The sequence below is a fragment of the Sinocyclocheilus rhinocerous genome, unplaced genomic scaffold, assembly GCF_001515625.1.
Source record: "Sinocyclocheilus rhinocerous isolate Xijiao unplaced genomic scaffold, SAMN03320098_v1.1 scaffold1858, whole genome shotgun sequence".
Taxonomy (NCBI): domain Eukaryota; kingdom Metazoa; phylum Chordata; class Actinopteri; order Cypriniformes; family Cyprinidae; genus Sinocyclocheilus; species Sinocyclocheilus rhinocerous.
Genome location: NW_015647052.1, coordinates 588,919 through 608,847, shown reverse-complemented (window position 1 = coordinate 608,847; position 19,929 = coordinate 588,919).

The following is a 19,929-nucleotide window of genomic DNA, read 5'->3' as shown; positions in this document are numbered from 1 at the left end:
GAAGATGGTTATTTCAGTAAGTATATGAATAGAGATTAAAGTTTCTGTTAATAGTCATTCACTGGTGTTTTTTTTTGTACGGACCCTCCACAGATCTTGACCCAATCTGCTTCCAAGGAGACTGTGAAGCATGTTAAAACACTGAGAGCTGAGTTGTTGACCGGTTACTTAGACAACAAGAATGGCAATTAGCTGTGAACTAACATGAAGAACCCAGGTTTGCACTGCTTAGTTCCAGTAAAGTTCAACTGCAAGAATGTGCTGCGTGATGTTGCCATCACAAATCAAACAGCACCCTTCCCGCGCTTGTTTCATTAGTTTGTCTTGTCTGAAACCTACAATAACCTTGTTTCCAGGCAGCATTTCTTTATAATCCTTTCAAATAATATGTGTGCTGCCATATAACACTAGGGCTGAATTGTAGTCCTGAACTGCATGGTCTCGTTAAGAGATATGTCACATTTCCTCTCCGTGAAAAGCCATTAACAATACTTGTCAGGTTTGTAAATCTTTGAAACCTTCAGGAAATCCTTTTAAATGTGTTTTATTGGCAGAGGAGACAAAAGAAGCACTTGTTAGGCACTTCTTATTGCTGAATATCTAGTCAATATTTAACTAATGCTAAAGTATTTTCTATACCCCATGTCTATCATCAGAATAGCATTTGCCCATGTGTAATGCAGCTTTAGAGTCTAAACATATGCCCCAGTTTCGAAAACTTTCTTTCCATAAAACCACAGGGGGACTCAGTGCTGGGCTACGAAACATCTATTGAGAGTCATAAAGAGCTCCATTGTCGTGAAAAAAGGCAAATAGTTTGGAGAGGACTCACTGAAGTCAACAACATAATGCTTGTTGGTATAAGGGCTCACTCACCACACCAACCCTCATCATGTAGACCGTTCGTGCACAACCTGCGCCGTGCAGGACTACAGGTGGACCAGAGAAGTGTCAGACTAGGATTATCTCAGCTCAGGATCAGTTCCAGATGTGCACAGTTTGCATTTATAAATGGCCTCCAGACAAATGCTCTTTATTAAACCGATTACCTCCACGTGGGATAAACATGTTTCCGCAGTGATTAGCTAGAAACGATCTGTGTTTACAGCAACATGGGTAGTGGTAGTGCAGGCTAATGTTTTTGTTGACAATACACTCCATTTGAGGGACAATTGTGCTGGTTTTGTCAAGTTCCAGCTCTGAGCTCTGTAGTTACTGCTTTGGGCCACATGTGTTTGAATGTGATCCAGAGCACCACGTACTCTATAAACCAGTTGACACTGCTTGACGCGAAATCACATCATTCTTGCTTGCTTTATTCTGAATATTCCTTTGGGTGTTTTATGGAGCGGTGGAAGTATTGCAAATAACTGGCCAATTTTCCAGATTTATTTCAAACAAATGTCAAACGAGACTAGTTTTCAAAAGTCAAGTTACAAAAAGATAAATATTAAATCTACATCTACATTTTCCATATCAATCAAAATGGTACAGCTAAATGTTATACATAATAAACATTTAAAATGTACATTTCTAGCTAAATATTTATGAAATATGCACATTTGAGATGCCCCAAATTGAAATTCAGTGAAAACGTAACCAAACGTAACTGACAGTCGCTACGTTTCAAACGGGATTAATCAGCCTCCAAAGAACAATCTTTGTCCTTGTATTGAAGGGTCGTTCCAAATCAAAGTGCTCAAAACTGGCCACTCAAAGGTGCCTTTGGAATTAAGGATTTTGAAGGGTACAACTGATGGACTCTTTGCTCCCATGATTCTCTGCACAGGTTTAAATGTGCAAGGACGGCGCCTCCATAATTGGCTTGGCAAATGAAGCAGAAGTGTGCTCTTTTCGAGTATGTGTCATTTGAATATTCAACATTTAGATTTGCAATTTTAAAAAAAAGAGTAAAATATTAATTTAATTATTACACAAGTGTAAATGTAAAGTTTGAGTTTGGTTGATCTTTAAACATTGAACAGCTTATTTTTGTCACAGGTAAAAATGCATGAATGTCATTCTATTATGTAAAGAACAAAACATTAAATCAAGTAACATTTATTTTAAGGAAATATAGCTCAAACAGTCTTCACAAAAATTTACAAAATTAAGACAGAAAGTGCTTTGGCACTTGGAGTCCTGGTTGCTAAACTTTGTTGAACATCTTCCTAGTTAACGTACTGAACTACACCTGTGGTTACTCTAGGAAACTGGTGTGAACTTAAAAGAGAACAGACTTCATATATCCACTAAAATACATTACATTTAACCCCAGGAAAGAGTGAATCACATAAAAACCTTTCCTCTTCAAAGCAGGATGGTCACCCATGGATACAGAAGCCAAAAATATTTAAAAAATGGTCCGGCAGTTACTGTTTTTCTTAAAATGACTGGAAAGCACTCAATGTATTTAACAACATATATAGGGCTGAGTAGTCCGTTACACCCCATAATCATTTGGCACTGCATGGTATTCGAATGAGATCAAGTAACAATACAGGTGCTGAACGGTTTGGCCGGTTTGAGCGCATCTATTGAGTGCCAGCAGTTTGTGAGATCATCAGGGGAAATAAAGCACATACAGTGAAAAGGCTTAAATGATGGCAGTACCTGTATTGAGGGGCACATCTGACTTTTATTAAAAGCACTTTGAGAGGAAATAATAACAATAATCATAATCAGGGCAAGATGTTTGCTGCCCTATGTTGCGTCACTCACACTAAAAGCTAAGTGGGACAATCTGCTCTGTGTAAACTTTTGAGACTGAGGCTATTCACGTTTCTTTGCAATCAAATTAATACTCAACACTTGACACAAAAAGAAACGTTAAAATTGTTAATATCTCTAATACACCGATATGGGTGCTATTAAAGTCTACATCAAGTTCGTAGATAACAATTTCATTGGCTTTTTTCTAGGATCTTTCCCACAGTCGTTTGTATGGGTATTAAACGCAAGAGTGTTTTAAATTCCAAAATGGAATTCTTTCAAAATATAAATGTTAAGAGTCCTCATCTACATTGTTCTGTGGCTTTGTTAACAAGGAGCTGTTTAATACAGACACTGAAGCTATATCCAAGTCTCGGCATGAGCGGCTATGCACAAATGATGACAAAGGAAGCTTTATTAGATGCAAAATCCTTTTCAGAAGGAGCTCTATTAAATTTAAATACTACTACTATGACTAAAAGCACATTCATATTGATTTGTTTTGGCTTGATTTTTTCCAAGCCAAGTTTTCAAATTTAGGCTGATGTGTATATGAGTTTTGTATGTATATAATGTATCTGCATTAAAAATAATAATAATAGGCTAATAATAAAACAATAATAATTTGTCTCCAACTTGTGTTTCAGTTTTCTGATATTGAAGGTTAAAATCCAAAGCCTCTCTGCTCTCTGGCCTGTTTAAATAGAGGTGCATGCTTTCAATCACTCAACATGTTCAGACTCTTCTGCATGGGGGATGCTGGTACTCCACAGGGGCTGAGGGCCTTGAGTTTGCAAGTGTGCGCTTATCAGACACATTCCCAGCGTCCCACTGCAGCAGACACTATCCATGGGTTCAGTATGTTTGTTTTCCTTGAGAAAGTTTGGGAATATAGCAAATCACGGAAGCCTGTAATAGCAGTTTCTGTTTGTTTGTTTGTCGGATTTGTTTGAAATTTGAACAGAAGCATCTCATTTGTTTAGCTGTCCTAGATGGATTGATAATGTCATCTTGGGCAAGAATGTCATTAGAAGTGTCTGTAAAACAATAATAATAATAATAATAATAATAATAATAATGAAAGAGAATAACATAACTGGAGCATATTGCATTTTCTGATGTGAGTAATAAAAAAAAAATAGATTATACAACTAGTCCTTGAGTCTTCATATACAGCTCATCAGCACTAGGACTTTTCACTTTTAAGGTCACTCTGCTTGTCTGTGTCTGTGATTTTTCATTGACTCTTTCTTCAGGTTATGCCAGATATGCCATTCAGGAATGAAAGCTGTCTTTAATATGCAAGTCACCAAATCACTCACTTAAACGATTTGTTCATAAACATTAGCTTGGTTTCCATTACAGATTGGCAAACAAAACTTTTCCGATAAATGTTGATAAAAAATGATTGTGATATTACGACTTTTCCATTAACCGATTTTATGTGACTAAAACATTTTTTTTCTCTCGCGATGCCTTACCTATGCTGTTCAGAACTGTGCTCATCGATTTGACAGTTGGTCTCTGGCCAAGTATTTCATCCATTAAGTTAAAATACTTGAATTTTATTTTCCCTTTCCCACCAGCACTGTTTTTGCAGAGATTCCTATTTTCCAAAAGATACTTCTGTTTGAGAGCTTTCCATTTAGAGCATACTATTTGACATGGCTTCTGCAAGCCCTTCTCCCTCATATCTGCTACATTTTTGTGATATATGGGAGTTTTTGCAAAATTGGCATGTTTCCATCAGGCATATGTCTATCATGACAACTCTCTGAAGATTTTAGTGTGGTAATGGATATAACAATGTTAATGTATTTGGTCTTGGCAGAATATACACTCTAAAAAATGCTGGGTTGTTTTAACCCAACTTTGGGTCAAATATGGACTAACCCAACTTTTGGGTTAAAAATGTAATGTAAAAAATTAACCCAAAAGTTGGGTTAGTCCATATTTGACCCAAAGTTGGGTTAAAACAACCAAGCATTTTTTTTAGTGTATGCTAGACTGCTGCTGCTGCTGAATTGCTGCTGCTGTTGGTTATTGCTGTTGTTGTAGATTATTGCCGCTGCTGCTGCTGCAAAGCAAGTACAGAAACTTGCTACTGCCAATACATATGCCAATACGGTGCTGTGAGTATTTAAGAAATACTGCTGCTGCTGCTACACAAATAGCATATATAATAACCCGTAGCAGATCTATACAGGTGGAGCTGGGGAAGGTGGAGGGTTTCAGAGGAACTCTGAAAGCGCGCTGCAAACTGCTCTAGTGAATGCTAACCCACCATTCATGTAAAGCAGCAAGCTTATTGGCTGCATATGCAACATGAACCAATCAGCTTGTGCCAAGTAGTTTAATGCTGTGAATATCATCAGTTTGCGTTAAGGGCATCAGCCTGCACCATCTAGAGTTTCATGACAGAACTTGGCATTTTCAATTTCAATTTGTACAATTTGAAGGGTGATGGAAATGCAGCTATTGATTCAATAAGGAATTCCTACTGCATATTATTCCAAATTTGGTAGCATCCAAGTAAAAACTAGTTTAAGCATCTTAGCGTAACTAACTTGGCAATATCAGAAAAAAAACTTTACAATATTTCAATAAAGTTTTGGAGATATGGACTCAGTAAATCATTCAGATCATGATTATGGCTGCCTAGAAGTGACATTCCATCTTCCAGTTCATCATCAGTTTGTGTCCCTTGTACTTTATATTTAAGCTACAGTTATGTTGATAAGATAAGCAAAAAAAATTATTAATGATACCTCTGGGAATACGATATTAAGCTGTGTTGAGCAATACATTTCCCTTTTGTTTGTAGAACAAAAGTTAAAATACCAATATCTTCAAGTTTAGCCTATATAAAAGGTACACCTTTGTTTTTCTGCCATTTAAGACTAAATTAATCAAGGGATGTAACCCTGTAAAGGGATGAGATGTAGTGGAGGTTAAGAGCCGCCTGTGAACCCAGAAGACCTCATTTAGTTTTGTCTTGATTTCAGGAACATTGTTGGACACACTTTGGTGAGCACATATACAGACATTCACCACACAGCAAAGTCTGGGAAATGTCAACAAACACTAGACTCCTCAATAGTTACTGGAAAGGCCACCACTTCAGAGATGTTTTCAAGAATTTCACTGAAAGCGCCAGTGTGACACTTGCAGTGCCATTCGTTTGAAATGCAAGACCTTTGCTCAATAGCAGACAACCACTTTTCTGAAAGCCATAAATACCATTATAAAAGTTATAATGTAGATTATAACATCGTCTTGCACGACTTGGCAAAAGCCATTTGTGATATTTGTTAAGATTTTGTTGCACATTGCGGTTAGTTTTATTCATACTAAAGAGTGTTATGAGATGAAATAATGGAGATGTGAATGTGCAGATGTGTGTTTGAACAGAACTACGGGAACTCAGAAAGTCATGGCAGCAAACAGCGCCACTCTCTTACATTTAATAACTTGAATACTTTGGCAACATATGATCAAATGACATTGCATGTGAAACAAGAATTTGATTTGTATTTGCTTGGTTAACTGCAATGAGGATCAACTTAAAAATGTTTCAGCCAAAGCTGGTAGGATCATTTTCACATATGGGTCAAACAAACAATTGGTTGCCATGATATCTTGACATTTTCACTTGAAGCCAAGTGCTCATGATGACATTTAACATCATTTGGCTGCATCCTCTGTTTTCACACCCAGTCATTTTGTCACGAATGAGCACAATGAAACATTTGCTGAGGAAACTGGAAAACAAAAGAGGTGCATAATATGCACAAAATCATTCATTTTTGAGCTCACATTTTACCATAATTTAAAGATGTTTCATTTTCTCCCTGTACTAGCCTAAATGAACTTAAATTACCTTTAAAAGACCATGGATATAGATGCTTGTGATTTCTCTCAGTAAAGTAATGTATTTGTGTTTTACAAGACTGAACCACATTACTTTAACTAGCTGCTGTACAGGACAGAAAGTAACAGTGATTGTTCTCTTGGTCAAAATATCTATCAGTGTCACTGTGAAATATCTTAATAAGTGTGTTTTATGTGTCTGGACAAGGCCCTCTCCTCACAGCCAGATTGCCCTCATCATTAGACTTTATTTGAGCTGGACCGAGTTGACTGGAGCTGCTTTCTCTGGTTCATTTACGCTCTTCATGAAGCATCACAAATCATGAGAAGACACATGTGTCGCCTTGTCTTCTACTTCTGACAAATATATGGAAAGAGATTTACTTCTTTAGAATATTTTTATACTTTCCATTCTATTAAAATTACTATTAGGGATGCACAATATATTGTTACCATATGGATTATCAGCAAATATTAGATATATATTTTTTCATTCACTGGTATCGTCGGTATTGGATATTTAATTTAACTTGCTTATTTCCCCTATTTTTACATTTAGTTTAGCTGTCATCTAAATCTCATTCAAAGTTACTTAAAATCTTTAATAACACTAATAAACACGACTTTTGATCTTTAGCAAATCTGAAAGTATATATGTAGTTTTATACTGGACAGGCCTAATATATATACGGTGAACCAGTAGTGCACAACATATGAAAATCCAAAAAGCAAATACAAGTCAACAACAACACAGAATCAAGCCACAACACCAACGGAAATGCTCCCGCTCCCTTACTTGGCCATGCATAAAAGTAAGCCATTTTTTGTGAATGTGCAAGACTTCCATTTCATTAGCCACTATAGGGAAATAACGAGAAGAATATCAAAGTGCAGTAACGGTAAAACTGTATGTACTACAATCCAGTGTGTAAGACAGGGGCGAAGCCATCATTTCAGAAATGAGGGGGACAGAAATGTTATATATATATATATATAACATTACAATATAACATTTCTGTAATCTATATAACCTACCAGTCAACAGTTTTTGAACAGTAAGATTTTTAATGTTTTATAAAGAATTCTCTTCTGCTCACCAAGCCTGCATTTATTTGATTCAAAGTACAGCAAAAGCAGTAATGTTGTAAAATATTTTTACTATTTAAAATAACTGCAGTAATGATGCAGAAAATTCAGCTTTGATCACAGCAATCATTTAAAAATATATTCAAATAGAAAGCAGTTATTTTAAATAGTAAAAATATTTCACAACATATTATTATTATTATTATCAATATTTAAAACAGTTGAGTAAATTTTTTCAGGATTCTTTGATGAATAGAAGGATCCAAAGATCAGCATTTATGTGAAATAAAAAGCTTTTGTAACATTATACACTATACCATTCAAAAGCTTAGTCAGTATAATTTTTATTTTTTTGGAAAAGAAATCATAGAAATTAACACTTTTATTTAGCAAGGATGCTTTAAATTCATCAATAGTGATGATAAAGACATTTATAATATTACAAAAGATTTCTATTTCAGATTGCCTAAATGCGGTCTGCTTTTTTATCACATAATAAGGCAGAATAGTTTCAATACTGTAATAAATGCTATGTCAGTTAACTCTGCATTGTTCATATACTTTATTTATTACCTGGAGATGACTTGACAAACACAAATAAACCATATATTGTCGCAATCGTATGTTTATGGTCTTCATGTTTCCAAACGTTTCTGTTTTCTGTGAAAACAACTGTTTTCATACAGCGATAGCTGGACGCTTTTGTCCATATTAGGAATTTCCTCATACGACTTTCTGCGCGAGAGCACCCTCCGGCTTCGAGTATGAATGAAACATACACTGCATGAGTGTTTACCGCTCCGTGATGTTCATCTCGCCTTATTCTGGGTCCGAATAAAACATCAGATCATGCACAGACTATCCTGTCTCTTTGAATTTAAATCTATATTTATTCACTCTTGAAAACCTCGATGCGAATACACTTGCCCGAAAAAGTGTGGGGGACGAATTTACGTGATATTAAAAGTGGGGGGGACACGTCCCCCGCCTCCCCCGCGTAATCTACGCCCCTGGTGTAAGACAATACATTAAAATAATATGGTAAAAAATACCAGTTTGTAGTTTCAAGCAGCATAACAAGCAGTTTTGTAAAGCTAAAAATATCTGGAAGCGCATGACACCGGAAGCAAGACATATTACATTTACAAATTGCCGCGGCCGTTTTAACATCAAAATAAGGTTTTAAAGCATCGTTTATGTGGCCGCGAGAAACAGCGTTCTGAAATGAATTTAACAGTAAGTTTAAGAGTTCTTTCTTCATTGAAAGTAAATGCTCTTCTGATCTGATTTGTGATGGGAAAAGGGAGAAGAGTGAGTCCCGCAAAAGGCAGATTTGAACTCGGGTCGATCGCAACAAAAGCTACTTCAATTTGCCTTACTCACTACGCAACTAACTGTTACATGGCAAGCATCATTTGTAATTTTGTGTGGCCCAACCAGACATTGGTAGGTGAAATTAGGTGTAAATAGCCTATATGTCAACAAAGGCAGGCTATTTGCACTTAATGTAAATAGAAACTCCGTTATAGGAATGGCACCGTGAAATGGGCTTATATTATAATATACTGCCTCATAGAAACTTCAATTGGGTTCATAAAAATATATTGGATATCAAAATTTGGATTTCGTATGATCATTAGACCCTGCATTAAATCCCTTGGCTCATTCAATGCTAACAGCGCTTAAAAAGACGAAGTGCCATATTTATTAGCTAAAGAGGAGCTTGTTTCTGTTATGCTGTGGCTTGTTGTGTTGCGGCTTGTTTCTGTTGTGTTGAGGCAATTTCGTTGTGTTGTGCACTACTGGTCCACCGTACTAATATAATGTTGTTATACCTAAATTCCCTTGTAGCACATAATTAGTCCATATAATGTTATTGACAGATAACAAAAACTTTAGGTAACTATGTGATTTTGTAAGTTATAATTGAGATTGCTTCAGTCCCACTGCATGACTAATTCAGATGTTATGAACACACATGGAACACCTTGAATAATTCAGATTACATGAGACCCTTTTGGAGACTATTTAGGACAACAGCAAAAACACATCACGCCTGAAAATATTTTTTTGCTCAGAAAACTGTCCTCCTTAATGTTACTGTATGGCTTGTATCATGCTATTGGACATATTAAATGTGTGACATTAAACTTTGTGTTAAAAACCTACCCAGGTGCTCATCAACATACCCCATTTCTGTAGGGATAAATGAATGTGACAGAAGTCTCTTAGGAGTTTCTAGCTCAACCTGACATGCAGATCAAGAGAGGGAGAGGCACCTGTTTGGATTGGTTCCGCTTTTCTTTTTAGCTTGTGATATCGGAGTTCACCCAAATGTTTTATGCCACATATACAGTGGGTACGGAAAGTATTCAGACCCCCTTAAATTTTTCACTCTTTGTTATATTGCAGCCATTTGCTAAAGTCATTTAAGTTAATTTTTTAAGGTTTACCTTCCAACAAGACAATGACCCTAAGCACACAGCTAAAATAACGAAGGAGTGGCTTCCCAACAACTCTGTGACTGTTCTTGAATGGCCCAGCCAGATCCCTGACTTAAACCCAATTGAGCATCTCTGGAGAGACCTAAAAATGGCTTTCCACCAACGTTTACCATCCAACCTGACAGAACTGGAGTGGATCTGCAAGAGGGAATGGCAGAGGATCCCCAAATCCATGTGTGAAAAACTTGTTGCATCTTTCCCAAAAAGACTCATGGCTGTATTAGATCAAATGGGTGCTTCTACTAAATACTGAGCATTTTTCAGTTTTTCTTTTTTAATAAATTTGCAAAAATGTCAACAATTCTGTGTTTTTCTGTCAATATGGGGTGCTGTGTGTACATTAATGAGGAAAAAAAATTAACTTAAATGATTTTAGCAAATGGCTGCAATATAACAAAGAGTGAAAAATTTAAGGGGGTCTGAATACTTTCCGTACCCACTGTAGGTGAGAAAATTATCCTTTTATCACACAAAACACACAGCTAAAGATCTGCTGTAATCGGAACTAAGTGCACTGTATATAGACTTATATACACTTTGAACATCATGCTGATTTCTTCTGGTGTGAGTGATTCTCTGAGTGATTCTCAGACATTTTATTAGAAAATGTAAGTATGTAATGTAAGTATTTAAGTCCACTTTATTATGTATGACTGTATTACAAAGCAAGTTTTGATACAAAATTGTAAAATGTGGGTGATACAGATAAATTACTGACCATACTTAGTGATATACAGTGTCAGGTGTTTTTTATTCAAACATTAGCAGATTTAAAAGTAAATTAATTGTAAGCACAAAACTTTGTACAAAAGACAGACAGATGGATGGCTAGTGGCTAGTAACATGGCGTCGACTACAAACGCATTTAAAGTTAAGGTGATGAGTAGACTGAAGTTGGGCTTAGGTTGTTGTGCTGTGGGATGTAACCCAGTGTTTCCCATACATTGATTTATTTATGCCACCCCGCCACAATATCAAAACTGACCGTCACAAATATATTTTCCAAAAGGCTTAAGCCCCGTTCACACCAAGAACGATAACTATAAAGATAACTATAAAGATAACGATATTAGCGTCCACACCGGCGAACGATATCGTCTGTTTATTCTAAGTGCATGCTCCTCTGCCGCTTTAAATTCTCGAGCTTGTTACAGTAGGATGGATTCTGATTGGCTGTCAATTTTTTTATCGTTAATCAGCTGGAGAAAAATCATTGTGAAAGTGATTCCAACGATATCGTTTCTCTTTGTCTTTATCGTTATAGTTGTGGTGTGGACTCTGCTATTCTTTAATATTGAGAATGATTTTTAGAACTATATCTTTATTGTTCTCTTTATAGTTATTGTCCTTGGTGTGAACGGGCCTTTAGACTTCGTTGAATAAACATGAGCATTGCACATTTCAAAATCAAAACACGGCGCGGGTGTTTTTATACCACTGTATCTCTGACTGTCTTCAGACAATTTTCGATGTCCTTTTCATTTCATCTTGCCTGTAATGCCTGATAAATCAGCGTTTGTGAGCACAGCGCTGCTTTGTGTACAACCGTTACCGAGGAAACCGCTATTTCTGGATCACTGCTGTGCGAAAAGAGGCTTGGCAGCCAGGCAAGACATAGTTTTAACATGCTAGCTAATGTAATTTACTTATTTATTTTGCTTGTTATCAGAAATAATCTACTGTTGTTATTGAATCTTTGCGGAAGTCTACCGGAAGTTAAGTTTGGGCCACAAAAGCGCGCATGTGCAGTTACGTTTGTTTATGTTGTTGCCGTTGAAACTGTCTATATCAGGGGTAGGCAAGTTTGGTCCTAGAGAGCCACAGTCCTGCAGAGTTCAGCTCCAACCCTAATCAAACACACCTGAACAAGCTAATCAATGTCTTCAGGATTACTAAGGCTAGGCAGGTGAGTTTTGTTTTCAGGGTTGGAGCTGAACTCTGCAGGACTGCGGCTCTCTAGGACCGAACTTGCCTACCCCTGGTCTATATGAATACACACAAATATAAACACTGAAATTCATAATATTGCAGTAAGACAAAGATAATAAACATGATATTTCATAATGTATGAATAAGTTAAAATGTATTACATGTAACTAAGACTTCACAGAAACACAAACATCTTTATGGCATTGTCCTGATGCTTCCCCTTTAAGAATTCCACATGTAACGTTAGTGCGCGTGCATCATTTGTACAGTAACGGTCAAAGAGGAGAAGAAGCTGAGAAATCGAGTGATTAATGTTGTTGAACTTGTTAAAGGTTGATTTAAAGACGCTAAAGAGGAAAAAATAATACTTACCTGGTCTGCATCCTAAACGGAACAATTTTGGGTGAACGACATCTGTTGGTGAGTTGTTGAACTCGTTTTTAGCACAGGAGTCAGCCGTTACATGGCATAAGCTATATGTATGGTTTAACAACTGATATTAATTAAATATTAATGTATGCTGTCTATAATGAAATTTCATTGTATAAAACACTGGAATAGTGAGTAAAAAATGCCTGTTCTGCCACCATTTTAAGCTGTTTGAATAACATAGTGGTGGTGTTGTGCTTTACGGTTTTGTATTGCGTTATTTTAATTATTTGTATTGATGGAGTAATATGATGTTCTTATGGCCTGTTGTGCAGGTCAGGATTTATGTTCCAGTTAAAAAGTTTGATGTTGGACAAAGATTCTTCCCTGATATGTGTGTGTGTGTGTACGTGAAGAAGACGTGCATGACAAGAGAACAAGATGGCGAGCCAACCCTAATTGTGAATTTCATCTCTTCAGGTGCGTCTCAATCAGCTCTCTAGTTCAGTAGTCAGGGCACTGATCAGGGAGTCAGCCATTTTAAGTTCTGTCTCAATCTCGAAATTCTTCCAGTGCACTGGAACATTCACTCCCTGAAAAATCCCTCAATGCACTGCAAAAGCTAGAGAGCATCGATGCTTACTATGCTCCCTTAATGGAAATTACGTCACATTTCTGAAGTGCTAAACATAAACCAAACAAGCCAATATATCCTATAACCACACGAGCAATAAATATAAATGACACGCAAGTAGTAGAAGTGTTCTGTCACACGAGAACAGCCTAATCGAAGGTAACTAAGCTTGTCGTAGGACAAAATTACCATCCAATCACAATTTGGATAGACAGGCGGAATCACGCTGAATGACACACAGAAGCGCTCTCGGCCGCGCGCTCATGCGATCCCAGTTCTGCGATCAGTTCTCCTTGCGCCTTTATTGTCAAATACACACACAGCTGTCAAAATCTCCATCATGTGGAGTATCTCACGTAAATACAGTCCGTTATGGCTTAAGTGAACATAAACAGGTGGGTGAAAACCAGATATATGTGTCAGTATATTGTATTCATTCGGTCTTAAAGGGACAGCAGCCTAATTAAATACCTGTCTGTCTCATTAATGTTAATCAAACAACAAAAGATGTTAAATAATGGCGCTTTTCCACTGCGTGGTACGACTCGGCTCGGCACGGCTCAGTACGGTACGACACGGCACGGCTCGGTTTGCGTTTCCACTGCAGTTCAGTACCGCTTTAGAGTGGGCGGGATTATTCACATGTAGACTTGTGCCGGTATTCGGTAATGCAATATATCACAGTAATGAATATGCACGATATTGTTATCTTGGGCACTTCTAAATACCGTGAATAATTATATATTACAAATTATTCCGAATTTTGAATGCATTTTAAGAATACTTTTCCCATCAACTGGTCAAAATGCACAACACCACTGTATGCTAGCCTGAAAGATGCGTGCGCACTCTGATGTAAATAAGGGCGGACGAGAAGCACATGGCGGAACATGTGAGAGACGCTGTGGAGTACCGTGCCGTAAAGCGCCATAAATATATACATGTTAAACCTACTGTATTAGAAAAACGAGTTAATTTAATATTTAATCTGTATCTATTGTATTTGTCTTATGGTTTGTAATTTGCTTCTTTAAATGAAATAAAATGAAATAAAATTTCTCATATCGTGGTCATATATCACCCCCACCCCCGTTCCATATTGAACCATTAGAAATCTGGTCACCCAATGGACTATAGTACATCGATGACGCTTCGGTGTCTATTAAATTATTCATGAGACTGCGTGTTCTTATCCTATTAGAAGAGGCTTCGCTTAATTATTTACAACAGCATGTGTTGATTTGCTATTACAGACGTTTCCGACTGTGAGATGACATCGCGCATGTTAACTGAGAGAAACGTTCATGGATGGAAGAAGAGTGTTTGTTTTTGCTTTGTACTAAGAGTTCGGCACAAACGCGATTCATTCACTTGGTGAGCATAACCGTTTTTACAGCTCTGTGACACAACCAGTCAAAAGGCTTATATAAACGCCACAGAATAAGCCTTAAAAGTTCTTAGAGGTGCAACAGCGTGTTCATATGTTTTCGATGCAGAGTGCAAATGGCTGTGCATTTATTTGTGTTTTTAACTCGATGGGACCGAAATGAAACTGTCTGAACGAGAAGCTGTGTGTGTTGTTTGTCTGTCTCCCCTCTTCCCCCTCCTCCGCTCCGCTGCGCACCACGCCCACTTTTTTAGCATTTTTTAAAACTGTGGTGAGAACTAACCAGTGCTGATGACCCTTTAACGGACGCTCTGTTGCTTAGTCCAACCTTTCACCATTTAAACTGCACTGTCAATCATCTTGTCAAATTTAACATCCATATTTCGTTTAATTTAATTTCCTACCATATTGGAGAGAAATGAAGAGGCAGTTGAACTGCCTGTCGCGGGTCTATCATACTGAGAACTCTGCTCATGTGTTTGCATAATGCCTGATTCCCAAGAGAGAAACTTGCCTGATTCCAGAGAGAGAAACCTGCCTGATTCCCAAGAGAGAAACCTACCTGATTCCAGAGAGAGAAACCTGCCTGATTTCCCGGAGAGAGAAACCTGCCTGATTCCCAAGAGAGAAACTTACCTGATTCCAGAGAGAGAAACCTGCCTGATTCCCAAGAGAGAAACCTACCTGATTCCAGAGAGAGAAACCTGCCTGATTTCCCGGAGAGAAACTTACCGGATTCCGGAGAGAGAAACCTACCTGATTCCCAAGAGAGAAACTTACCGGATTCCGGAGAGAGAAACCTACCTGATTCCCAAGAGAGAAACTTACCTGATTCCAGAGAGAGAAACCTGCCTGATTCCCAAGAGAGAAACTTACCTGATTCCCAAGAGAGAAACTTACCTGATTCCCAAGAGAGAAACTTACCTGATTCCAGAGAGAGAAACCTGCCTGATTCCCAAGAGAGAAACTTACCTGATTCCAGAGAGAGAAACCTGCCTGATTCCCAAGAGAGAAACTTACCTGATTCCAGAGAGAGAAACCTGCCTGATTCCCAAGAGAGAAACTTACCTGATTCCAGAGAGAGAAACCTGCCTGATTCCCAAGAGAGAAACTTACCTGATTCCAGAGAGAGAAACCTGCCTGATTCCCAAGAGAGAAACTTACCTGATTCCAGAGAGAGAAACCTGCCTGATTCCCAAGAGAGAAACTTACCTGATTCCAGAGAGAGAAACCTGCCTGATTCCCAAGAGAGAAACTTACCTGATTCCAGAGAGAGAAACCTGCCTGATTCCCAAGAGAGAAACTTACCTGATTCCAGAGAGAGAAACCTGCCTGATTCCCAAGAGAGAAACTTACCTGATTCCAGAGAGAGAAACCTGCCTGATTCCCAAGAGAGAAACTTACCTGATTCCAGAGAGAGAAACCTGCCTGATTCCCAAGAGAGAAACTTACCTGATTCCAGAGAGAGAAACCTGCCTGATTCCCAAGAGAGAAACTTACCTGATTCCAGAGAGAGAAACCTGCCTGATTCCCAAGAGAGAAACTTACCTGATTCCAGAGAGAGAAACCTGCCTGATTCCCAAGAGAGAAACTTACCTGATTCCAGAGAGAGAAACCTGCCTGATTCCCAAGAGAGAAACTTACCTGATTCCAGAGAGAGAAACCTGCCTGATTCCCAAGAGAGAAACTTACCTGATTCCAGAGAGAGAAACCTGCCTGATTCCCAAGAGAGAAACTTACCTGATTCCAGAGAGAGAAACCTGCCTGATTCCCAAGAGAGAAACTTACCTGATTCCAGAGAGAGAAACCTGCCTCATTCCCAAGAGAGAAACTTACCTGATTCCGGAGAGAGAAACCTACCTGATTCCCAAGAGAGAAACTTACCGGATTCCGGAGAGAGAAACCTACCTGATTCCCAAGAGAGAAACTTACCTGATCATAAGGAGGGGAACCTACCTAGTCCTGCGGAGAATAACTTACCTGTTGGACAGAGACCTGACATACCTGAATGAGAATTGAACAATGTTCATTGTCCTTCTCAAACTACTCCAGAAAGAAATTGAAGGAGAAGTGTCATGGACCAAACTGAACCTGAAAATGAAGGGAGATGTTTCAGAAGATCTACCAGAGACAGAAAAGCAACTAGACAGCTAACTTACCCTGAACTGGGAAATCTGTTATTTATAGTGGTCCAGTCCCTTTTCCAGAGTCTGAGTGAAGCACTTGAAGATTCCCTAGTACAATTCAGCTACCCAGAACCTTGCAGAGTCAAGACAGTGTAGATTCCTTAGGCAATGTACAGGGACGTGCATTAGATAAGGAGAGGAGGATTTAACCCACAATAAAAATGCAGCCTATATGAATACACACAAATATAAACACTGAAATTCATAATACTGCAGTAAGACAAAGATAATAAATGTGATATTTCATAATGTATGAATAAGTTAAAAATGTATTACATGTAACTAAGACTAAGAAACTCAAACATCTATATGGCATTGTCCTGAGGCTTCCCCTTTAAGAAATCCACACATAGTGCGCGTGCAGCTGTAGTGTGCATCATTTGTACAGTAACGGTCGAAGAGGAGAAGAAGCTGAGAAATCGAGTAATTAATGTTGTTTAACTTGTTAAAAGTTGATTTAAAGACGCTAAAGAGAAGACGTGCATGCCACGAGAACTAAGATGGCGAGTCAACCCAAATTGTGAATTTCATCTCTTTGTCAGTGAGAGGACCTGTTGTGTTGCCTGGTAACAAACTAACAGAGCGTTAGGAGTGATTGCTTTATTTGAAATGGATCGGATATGATCTTTTTCCTACTTTTTTCCCTGTTTTTTGTTTTTTTTTGGTCAATTCAAACTGAGTTGCAGTACCAAATTATTCATATTGATTAATTGATTAATGTTTTATTGTTCTGTGTTGTGATGTGATTCTGTTTGCTGTGTCTTGAGAACAACGAAGTTGTTCTTTCACCTGTGAAGGAAAAAAGGGTTAATACATAAAAAAGAAATTGATTTAATCCTAATTATTATTAACTAACTAAACTAATCATCCCGGGTGGATTTGCTAAATTAAATTACTGCTAATTTAGAAAAAAGAAAAAAAGAGCAAAGAGTGTGTTTTACTTACCTTTTGTTACCTGTTTTTTATTGATCCAAACTATTGGTTTGTGTTTGCCGTGTTACATTAAAGTGTTATTTTTATATTCAACCTCTGGTCTCCTGTATAAGTTTTATATCTTCCTCCCCACTCCTTTCGAGTCTAGAACTGGTCCAGTGGATGGTATTTAGCACACCTCGCTTTTTTCAGACCGATGAGCTTTGTAAAAATTGACGCGTTTCAAAAAGGCGGGGCATAGAGGAGAAACAATAATGTACAGTATGTGGAAAATAATGTGTTTTTTGAACTTTAAACCGCATAAACACATTTCATTACACCAAATACACAAAATAATGTTCTTTTTAGCAGCATCATATGACCCCTTTAAAAGAGGCCATGGCAGCAAACACATACGCATGTAAAAACAAACTCTCAGGGACAGGTTAATAGGACCCACAGTCCTCATAGGGATTAGAAGAGGCACTGTGCCCTCAAGTCTGGAAGTCAAGTAGTCCACAGTCCAGCATTCAATAATAGCCCATACCAGCAGGCTAGTAACTAAACCCAAGATGCGGACACCTAGTAAGCATCAGAGATTTTAAAGCAGTTGAACAAGACTATAAAATTCAATTATAATAGACATGTAAAACACATGGTGATTTTTATACAAAGCAAAGAAAATTGTTTCCCTTCAGCATTTGTGTCTGTCACCTACATGCAAATTAATAACCCAATAGGCCCCAACCAGGAGTAAAGAGAAATATTAGTCCACTTGAGTCCAAATAAAATGAAGAATGTGACATCGTAAAAGTAATGATTTTCGGAACAAAATAATAACACGACCCAAGTCCATTACTTCAAATTGTGCTGTAGACATTCCACTAAACTTCCTTTCACCTCCGAAGAGCAGACGCAGCCTCCTTTCTCCTGGAGGACACATTAAAATTCCCTCCAAGTTGTTAGGGGTTTGTTGAAATCCAAAATATTCCATTTATTAAAGCTTTTAAAAGAGATGGAAATGTGAAGTGTAGAATAATGTTATAAATGGGGCTTGTGACTCAAGTGTAGTGAGGCTTGCCTCTGGGCAGTGAATGACTTAATGGCCCGGAATGAGAGTGTGACTGACTGCCTGAATTTCTCACCACTAACTGAATTAGTCAGCAATTAGTATTTGTGGATTAGACCATTTCACAGTCCAAGCTAACAAGCAACATTCCCAGAACTTTCTTTCAGAGTTGTGTTCTTGCAGTTACCTTAATGGTATTTAAAGTTGTCAGGATTGAGAAACATTCTCAAAATGTTAGCATGAAATCATTGTTCATTAGACTGTTATTGAAACTTAAAAATTACTACGGGCCGGGCTATTCTAGTTTTAAACAACTACATCTATGAGTTCTTTTTGAACTATAAAAACATCCCGTTCTTCCTAACCTAAGGAGAATGCACAAGATTCTTATAACTTAAAATTGTTAGCCAGGGTATTGTTTTGCTAGTTTTCGCACTTTCAGTGCAAACTGGTGCTTTATTTATTTGAGTTAGGAAAATATTCTTAGAACATATATATGTGTTCTCAGAACACATTCATTGTACAACTATATTTTGGAGCAGTAATGCAATGATATTTATATGTGTTAGCCTTGTTCCATGTTTCTAATGACACTTTTGAGAATAAAGCCATCCAAAAAAAGGTAACCCAATAGGCCCCAACCAGGAGTAAAGAGAAATATTAGTCCACTTGAGTCCAAATAAAATGAAGAATGTGACATCGTAAAAGTAATGATTTTCGGAACAAAATAATAACACGACCCAAGTCCATTACTTCAAATTGTGCTGTAGACATTCCACTAAACTTCCTTTCACCTCCGAAGAGCAGACGCAGCCTCCTTTCTCCTGGAGGACACATTAAAATTCCCTCCAAGTTGTTAGGGGTTTGTTGAAATCCAAAATATTCCATTTATTAAAGCTTTTAAAAGAGATGGAAATGTGAAGTGTAGAATAATGTTATAAATGGGGCTTGTGACTCAAGTGTAGTGAGGCTTGCCTCTGGGCAGTGAATGACTTAATGGCCCGGAATGAGAGTGTGACTGACTGCCTGAATTTCTCACCACTAACTGAATTAGTCAGCAATTAGTATTTGTGGATTAGACCATTTCACAGTCCAAGCTAACAAGCAACATTCCCAGAACTTTCTTTCAGAGTTGTGTTCTTGCAGTTACCTTAATGGTATTTAAAGTTGTCAGGATTGAGAAACATTCTCAAAATGTTAGCATGAAATCATTGTTCATTAGACTGTTATTGAAACTTAAAAATTACTACGGGCCGGGCTATTCTAGTTTT